The sequence below is a fragment of the Oryx dammah genome, unplaced genomic scaffold (genome assembly GCF_014754425.2).
Source record: "Oryx dammah isolate SB20612 unplaced genomic scaffold, SCBI_Odam_1.1 HiC_scaffold_9, whole genome shotgun sequence".
NCBI classification, from domain to species: domain Eukaryota; kingdom Metazoa; phylum Chordata; class Mammalia; order Artiodactyla; family Bovidae; genus Oryx; species Oryx dammah.
The window spans coordinates 47547043-47554939 of record NW_024070193.1 but is presented as its reverse complement, the minus strand read 5'-3'; the positions used below and the strand labels follow the sequence as shown (position 1 = coordinate 47554939).

Genomic DNA, 7897 nt, shown 5'->3' with positions numbered 1-7897 from the left:
TCCTTTCGTGGTTGGGGGGTTTGGCTTGTGGTGTGGTGTATAGCACGGTGGGGTGACATGCTTGCTGAGGTGGGGTGACATGCGGGCGCAATGGAAGGGTGTGTGGTGTGGTGGGACCTGGTGTGTGGTTTGATGGGGTACAGCTGGTGTGGAGTGAGCCTTAGTGAGGCATGGGGTGTTGATGACATGGGAGGTGGAAGACCAGAGTTAGTGCGTGTGTGGGGATAGCGTGTAATATGGTGTGTGCGTGTGAGGGAGTGATACGGTTGTGGCTTAGCTTAGCTTTTGTTTAGATTTTCTTTTGCCCTTTGTTTTGCTCTTTGTTTTTGTCTTTGTTAGGCCTTTGTTTTGCCTTTGTTTCGTTCTTTGTTTAAACTTGCTTTGGCTTTTGTTTGCTCTTTCTTTAGCCTTTTGTTTAAACTTTGTGTGGCCTTTTTGTAGTCTTTGTGTAGCTTTTGTTTTTAAGTGGATCTTGGCTGAGAACCCATCAAAAACACCTTGTGTAATGAAAAACCCGGATATATAATCTGCCCCTATATATTCTGCATGCATTGAGGTGGCCCCCACCCCACCCTGGGACCTGGTGCAGACGTGGAACCTGTTTCAAACAGCTGCTGCTTGAAGGTAAGGGGTTCCACGGGTTTTCCTCTCGCTGCTTGTTGTGCTTCACTTTCTGGTGGCAAGCACACATTTCTGTACGGGACAATTTCACTATATCCGAAGGGAAACGGGGTAATAATGGCAGTCAAGGTCGGGAGGACACAGAACGGAGGAAGTAAGCACAGAGGACCCCAAGGGGATTCCGCTGTGGGCCGTGGGCCTTCCTGAAAGGTTCTGGCTAGTGTTTGGGATTGTCTGAGACTCGGGAGAGTCTCCAAACCTTAATCCAGGCTCTCCTGGGTGTAAAGCCCCATCTTACTGGGGCTACATCAACAGCATTCATTGGCTTCTTTTTTCCCCAGTTCTTTTATTGCTTGTCATAATTTGAAAATGAGTTTCTCTTCTTATTTAGGATCAGCCTCTTTCCTCATACAGCTGGGTTTACGTGTGGGGAATACTTGTGGAACAACAAAGCCCACATCTTATTAGAATTTTGCTCCCTGTAGACTAGCAACTTTCAATGAAAAGATGCTAATGCTTTGTCTCATACAGAATCTCCTAAAAATAACCATTTTCAGTGTTGTGGTTGATAGAAAAAGGAATGAAAAGATTATGGGTGTCTGGGGAATGAAACTATTCAACTTGGCTAGCATACTAGGAGGAAAATGGGGGAAAGAATTTTGAATGCTCTGTGAGTAAAACTGGGAGGCAGAGAACAGACTGCCACCAGATAGGCAGCTATGCCATTTTGTGTTCATTTAGAAAAACAGGAGAATGCCTTGGTGGGTGGATTTTAAAAATTGTTTCAGATTTACAAAACAAAACAAAACAAAACAAACTGCCAACAGTAGGAAAATTTCAGATGTACCTCCATCACTTGAATGTTGATATTGTATCATATTTGCTTTACCACTCTCTCTCTGTATCTGCACTTATATGTTTTTTCTAAGCCTTTTGAGATTAAATTACAGATGTGATCCAAATCAGAAAATGACACTGAGGAAATGCTCTCATCTAATCAACAGACATCTAGATTTTACCAACCATCCTTGGAGTCAATTGAGGATCAGCCATCACCTTTAGTTATCATGTCTCTTTAATCTCCCTTAATCTGGAAGGGTCCTCAGACAGTTATTCTCTCATGATCTCTACAGTTCTGAAGAGCACTGGCCTGTTATTTTGTTAAATGTCCTCAATTTGGATTTGGTCTGACGTCTTCTCACGATTAGGTCATAATTAGGCAGTTTTGTAGGGACAGGCTTGTATTTTAGATCATAAATACCCAAATTCATACTTGAAATGTACACACTTTTAATTTGAAGTCTTATTCATCTAGTGGTACCCAGGATTTTAAATGAGTACCTAAAATCTTACAAGAAAATACAAAAAACTAAAAATCCAGAGCTTTTATATGCAATTCTCAAGTATTCAACAGAAGTATGTAAGTGCTGTCCTTGAATTATAAATGGTAATTTCAATGATATGTACAAGAACTTGATAGGCATGTAGTGAAGTATTTATCGAGTTTCTTTTGTGTGTGTTGGATTCATGCCTACTGCTCTGAGTATTCATTTCACCAAGGTGACCCTTCTTTTCTAAGCAAAATCATCTGCCGAAAATAGAGCTCAATAAAGTATTGTCCTGAGGAGCAAGTCCAGGTTCACTGGCCTTTAGCACGTTGACATGGTGCCTGGTAGAGAAAGAACTTTATCTTATTTGTAAGTGGGAAAACTTTTGTTTGGAAGTATTTGGCAGTTATCATTCCAGAATTTCCCAACAAATGTCCTTTGTTTGGGGAGTATTACTAAACTGGATTCTTTAGATATGCAGATAAAAATCATCCTTTTTTTTCCCCCAGAGAAAACTTTGTAGTCATCATAAATCTGAGTATGGTGCAATTGATTAACTTGATTACAATCTCTTTGGCCAAGTGAATATATTATGGCTTTAACAGAACTGTTCCCTGGATTAGGTAGATACTTTCAAGTCTGGGGTTCTGCACGTGGTGCTATTTAATGTTGAGGAACGAAGCTTTGGAGAAAATGTAGCATTACCGATTTACCTATTACGACTGCTTTATCTGGGCCACCAAAGTCACCCTGGAGTTTGAGGAAGTGTTTTGACTTAAAGGATTACGTGTTTCCATGATGAACATTTTCCTGTATCTTCCAATCCTGTAAGTTTATTGTGTGCTGAACACTGTCATAGCGTGATAGTAAGTGGCAGAGGTTCTGGATTAAGCTAAATTACTGGAGGATCACCTTGGTCCTGTCCAGGTTTGGTTTTAGGCCTTGTTAGGGCTTATTTGTCTTTGCCCTTTCTCCTAGGCATGCCCCCTGCCCTCGGGTGAGATCTTTCTGGGGCTTCAACTGAAATTCTAGGGTGTTCACCAGGGTCTCGCAATTGCCCCAGTAATGTGTAAGCCCTGATGTTTCTACTTAGTTATCAGCCTCTTTGTAACTGTTGTTTTTTTCCCCCTTGGCTTCCCACAGTTCCAGCCTGCAAATGCACAGCTTTGGAACTGGCCAAGGATCTGAGAAAAGTTATATGTATCTTCTTAGCAGGTCCCTACTCTCTGCTGCTTGCATCTCAACCCCCTTCTGGGTCCCTGTAGTCTTAGCGACCCCTGGCTCCGATCTCTGTCTCTCCTTCTCCATGCTTAGGCTCTTTTCCCCCGTAGGACAGTTTGAAAACTATCTTTAGGCAGAAAACCAGGGGAAATCTCTTGCTTCCTTTCTCTCAAGGATCAAAGCCCTGCAATATTTGCTCTCCAGTGCCTGCAAACAACTCTTTTGCATATTTTGTTCAGCTTTTGCGGCTTTTTCAGTGGGAGTGTAAGTTCAATTCTTGTTAATAGATCATGATTAATTTTTTAAGTAAGAAAGCTTGTAGAGTCATATGATTTAAATTATTCTGTCAAGTAGTTGGGAGAAGAGGAACATTCTAGTGATCTTCATCTGATCTGACAGAAAAATCTTACAAAGATTTATACAGTTAGACAGAAGTTGCCAATTACATCATTATCACTAGAAAAAGTATCAACTAAGACAACCAGTCAGAATTACAGATTTTTTTCTGGAGGTTTTTTGGTGTGTCTAGAATCTTCACAATTTTATAAGACCCCTTTGAACACTTCCAAGATCTGAGATGTATTAAGAACAGGACAAATGACATAAATCTCTGTAGTGCAATGAGAAAACTACATTGAAATTTTCTAGAAGTTCTCAATTTGCTACCTTGTCAAAGGATATTTCTTTGAGTTTACAGTGCAAAAACCACGTCTCTTTACAGAGCTGTAAGGGAGGAGGACATTCTTTCAAATCTTTTCTTGAGGTGCTTTACTTAATATGAAGATTTGCATTTTTAGAGCAGGACTTTGGAATTTTATTAGTATTATAAGCAAAAATCAGGTTTGCAGAGCTCAGATTTATTAAGAGAAATGACTATTTTTTACCTAGTGATGGTGAATTACCTGGATATGTGGCATTTTTCCTCTGTGATGATAAGGTGGACTTTAAAAAGTTTGCATGTAATTTTGTCATCATATCCCCTCCTAGCCCATCCTGCATCTGACAGTATCTAGATGAAATACCATGATCCTTCCTGGGGCTGTGTGTGTGAAGCTCTGTGATTAAGACACTTAACTACAACTTCAGTCATCAAAACACTGAATTAACCAGAATACATTCTACTGCTTCATTTTTTTAGGGAAAAAAGAAGCAAATGATACCAAGAGAAGCCCATAACAGAGATCTATTCACCAGATGTCCACGGATGAAAATACAGGTACAAATGAATCTCCTACACTCTTTTGGATCAGCAACTAAATTACGGTATAATGATTACTAGTATTCAGAATGTCAGAGTGGAATGTAGACTCAGCGAAAGATGGAGCAATCAAACTTTCAATAAGAGTTACACACTTTAGAAAACGATTCCAGGTGTCTTACAGTATTCTAGGCTTGGAGAATAGAACATGAAAAGACACTTCCCTGTATCAGTCAGAGGCACTATGACCCAAGCCACCATTTGTTCACCTCTGACAAACCCACGTGCCACAGTGCATAGTGAAGTGGGAAGAGAGGCTTCATCCCCTGCAGCCTTGGACGCTCCTCGGGAGATTCTGTCCATCTCATTGTCTTAACTGAATCCAGCCAGTCTTCTGAGAACAATGCCTCATCTGTCAGCCTGTCAAGTGAGGACCATTTTACACTCCAAGAAGCTCCAGATTTGAGAGCAAGGCAGCATCCTCCCCCTGCCACATCCAGACCCCGGCTCCTTCACTCTCTCGTCATTTCTCCATAACCTGAAGCCGAGCTGCATTCCCTGCGTCAGCCCTCATCTGACTTCCCAGTCACTCCTTGTCTTTCACGGATAGTTTTGTTCCCAGATAGATTTGTTACCAGTACCAGTGTACTCCCCGGCTCCCTCTTCATTGCAGTTGCACCCACTCAAATGACGTTAGTGTCTGTGTGAATAAACACTTCACCACTCCAGTGAATTATCCACTCTGCCGCATCCATCCACCGCTATGCTGGAACTTAGCAATACTCGAAGCTATTCTCTCTGAATCAAATCGTGCAAACATCTAGCTAGCATCTGATTCACACCCTTCCTCTCTTTCAACTTGATTTGTTAAGTGCCCCACTACAACTATTCTTTCACCAGGTGCTCCGGATTGACTTGCCCCTTCATCTCCCCATCCGTTTATGAATCCATTTACTTACCCCTTCGTCAATGCATTCCCCCATCCGTTCAATAATCACTCATTTCTGCCTTTCTTTCTATTATGAATAGACTCTAGGGTTTATCACTTCAATTGTTCTTCTGCACATTCTCTAGCAAACCCCAACTCTGGATGCACCTATGTGTCTTCTCTGTGTCTCCACCTGGGCTGCTGAGAACATTTGGAGAAAAACACAAGGAGGCTTGGTACCACTACAAATCAATGGTCAGTGACCTCGACTGGGCCATCAGTGTAACTTGTTTCAACCACTCCGTGGAGACAGTTTCTGTTAAATTCACCAAATATCTCCCTATCACTTAAGCTAATGTACTCTTTATAGTCTTCTATCTCACCACATCTCAGAATCACTCTGCATACAGCTCTGAGCACTCCCTCTGTTTAAACACTCCTTCCCCTGGCTCCCGGGATACCACATGCTCTGGGTTCCCTCCTTCCTCTCTGACTCTTCTCTTTTTCCTTTGTCAATCACTTTGCCCCTCCACCTGACCTGCAAGTGTGGGAGTGCCCCGCACACGGCCATGCTCCCCTCTCAGCCCACGATCTGCCACCTGGGCAAGTCTATCCATCCCGTGGCTTCAGTCACCACCTGCACGCTAGCAACTTTCAAACTCCATCTCCTGCGCAGATTTCTCTGAACTCTCCACTTGACGTTGCCATCTAGATGCCCCTCAAACACTTCAACGTGAATGTATCTAGAACTGAACTCATGATTTAGCCTCTCTTCTCAAAACTTCTCCTCCAACAGGGGCTTCTACCACTGACCTAGCTGCTCAAACTATATACCTCAAAGTCACCCTTGACAGCTCTTGCTTCTCTTGGAATAGGTGAATGAATTCAATATAATATGGTAAATATAAATTGCAAAAGGGGACAAAGATAAGTGGCCTTTCATCAAGCTGAGGAAGCCCACAAGTATCACTGCTACTGGATGACTCAGATGGTGACCTTGGACACAAAATTTGGGAAAAGGTGTGGTTGACAATCGGCTTATTTCTAGCCTGGTCTCTTGGTCTCCCTGAGACTGATGCCCTTTGAAAACCCAAGGCAGAACCCAAAGCATGTTAAACATTCTGAGTGGAGCGATAAATCCGTCAGTCAGCTAATTTAGGTTCTCTTCTTCAGCACCTCCACCACCCCACTATGACCATAGGCCAAATCAACATTCAGGGTTTTAAATAAGACAGTGCAAATCTGGAAGATTGGTTTCCTTCTCCATCATCCTGGAAGGAATTACAAGAGAAAGGATTTGTGTTACCTATGTTTGTGTGCATTCAGAACCCCATCATTTTCACAAAGAAAGAGAATCATCTTTATTTTTTATCACAAACATTGGATTAAGAAAGACAATTTTTCACATCTTGAAAAAATGAAATAATAATAATATAACCATTTTATGTTAAGGCCTTAATTCTTAAAATAGCCTTGCTGGGAATCTGACAAAAGCAGCTTGAGTCCTACATGACCTCCCAGGGGTCACTTGTAATGCCAACCCAGGTAATACTCATTCTTTGAGCAGAAGCAGCAGCGGCAGAATCCTGAGGATTCAGACGGAAACCCTTCCCTCACAGCATCCAAGCGGAGGTCCAGACACACAGCCACACTATTATAACAGTGTGACATGCTCACCAACAGAAGTGCGCACACATGACCTCCCAGAGGAGAGAGGACCCTTTGCTGGGCTGAGACCTTAGCTGGGTTGTTTGGTTCTTTTCGACTTTCCCTTATGGTACTTGCTGACAATCGGCCTCGTGCTGTTACTCAGCCTTAGACGGAGTTCACCACCCACTTTGGGCTGCATTCCCAAGCAACCCGACTCGGGGAAGACTCATGCCGGCCTTACACAGTCCACGGGCTGGGCCTCGATCAGAAGGCACTGCTGCGTTGGAAATGCACCCAGTGGTGCCAGGGCTCCGGCCGGGGGTGGTCCCCTGCCGACCCTACCCCTGGCCCCACCAGCCCACCCCAACCAACCAACTGCGCGGGTTGTCCAGAGTAAATAGGAGTTTACTGCACAGCCACCACGGGGAAAATGTATTCCAGGAAAAGGAAACAGTTTGTTCAAAGGCACATCTTTTGATCATAGGATGATGTTTCTGACCTACAGAAGTGTGTGGGTTTGGGGAGGGGAGAGAAGGGGGAAAGGTGGACAGGGGCCAGATGATGAAGACTCTTATGTGCCATGTTAACTAAGAAGCAAGGACTTTGCTCTGTAACCGGGAAGAGTCTCTGTGGTTTTGAGCAAGAGAACGGCTAAATGAGGAGACAGGCTTATGCTTTTGGTTCCTTCTCCTGGACTTGCTTGCCCTCTTCTATAGAAAAGCATGAGATTATTCATTCACATTCAATTCCAGTGTAAATTCACACGATTAAAACAATGTACTCTGTAATTTTACATGTTAAAAAAATGAACATTGTGTTACTAAAATAACTTTCAGAAACTCACTGTACTTCTTACATGTTTATTTAGCTCCACTATAATAAGGAAGGTTTTGATTCCTAAAACATTTGCTAAACATATAATCTTTTTAAAACTTTTTATTTTATATTGGA

General features: G+C 42.6%; 1 protein-coding gene across 3 annotated transcripts in view; it reads left to right on the top strand.

The window, feature by feature from the left end:
• Nucleotides 1–455: 455 nt before the first annotated feature.
• Nucleotides 456–7897, top strand: part of LOC120867793 (myelin associated oligodendrocyte basic protein) — a 44222-nt gene continuing 36780 nt past the window's right edge. For 2 of the 3 annotated variants that reach the window (XM_040246182.1, XM_040246183.1), the window contains exons 1-2: nt 456–624; nt 4309–4386. The gene's annotated coding sequence lies outside the window, so the exon portion shown is untranslated. The remainder of the gene's footprint in view (nt 625–4308; nt 4387–7897) is intronic. The other variant, XM_040246184.1, reaches the window with a different exon arrangement.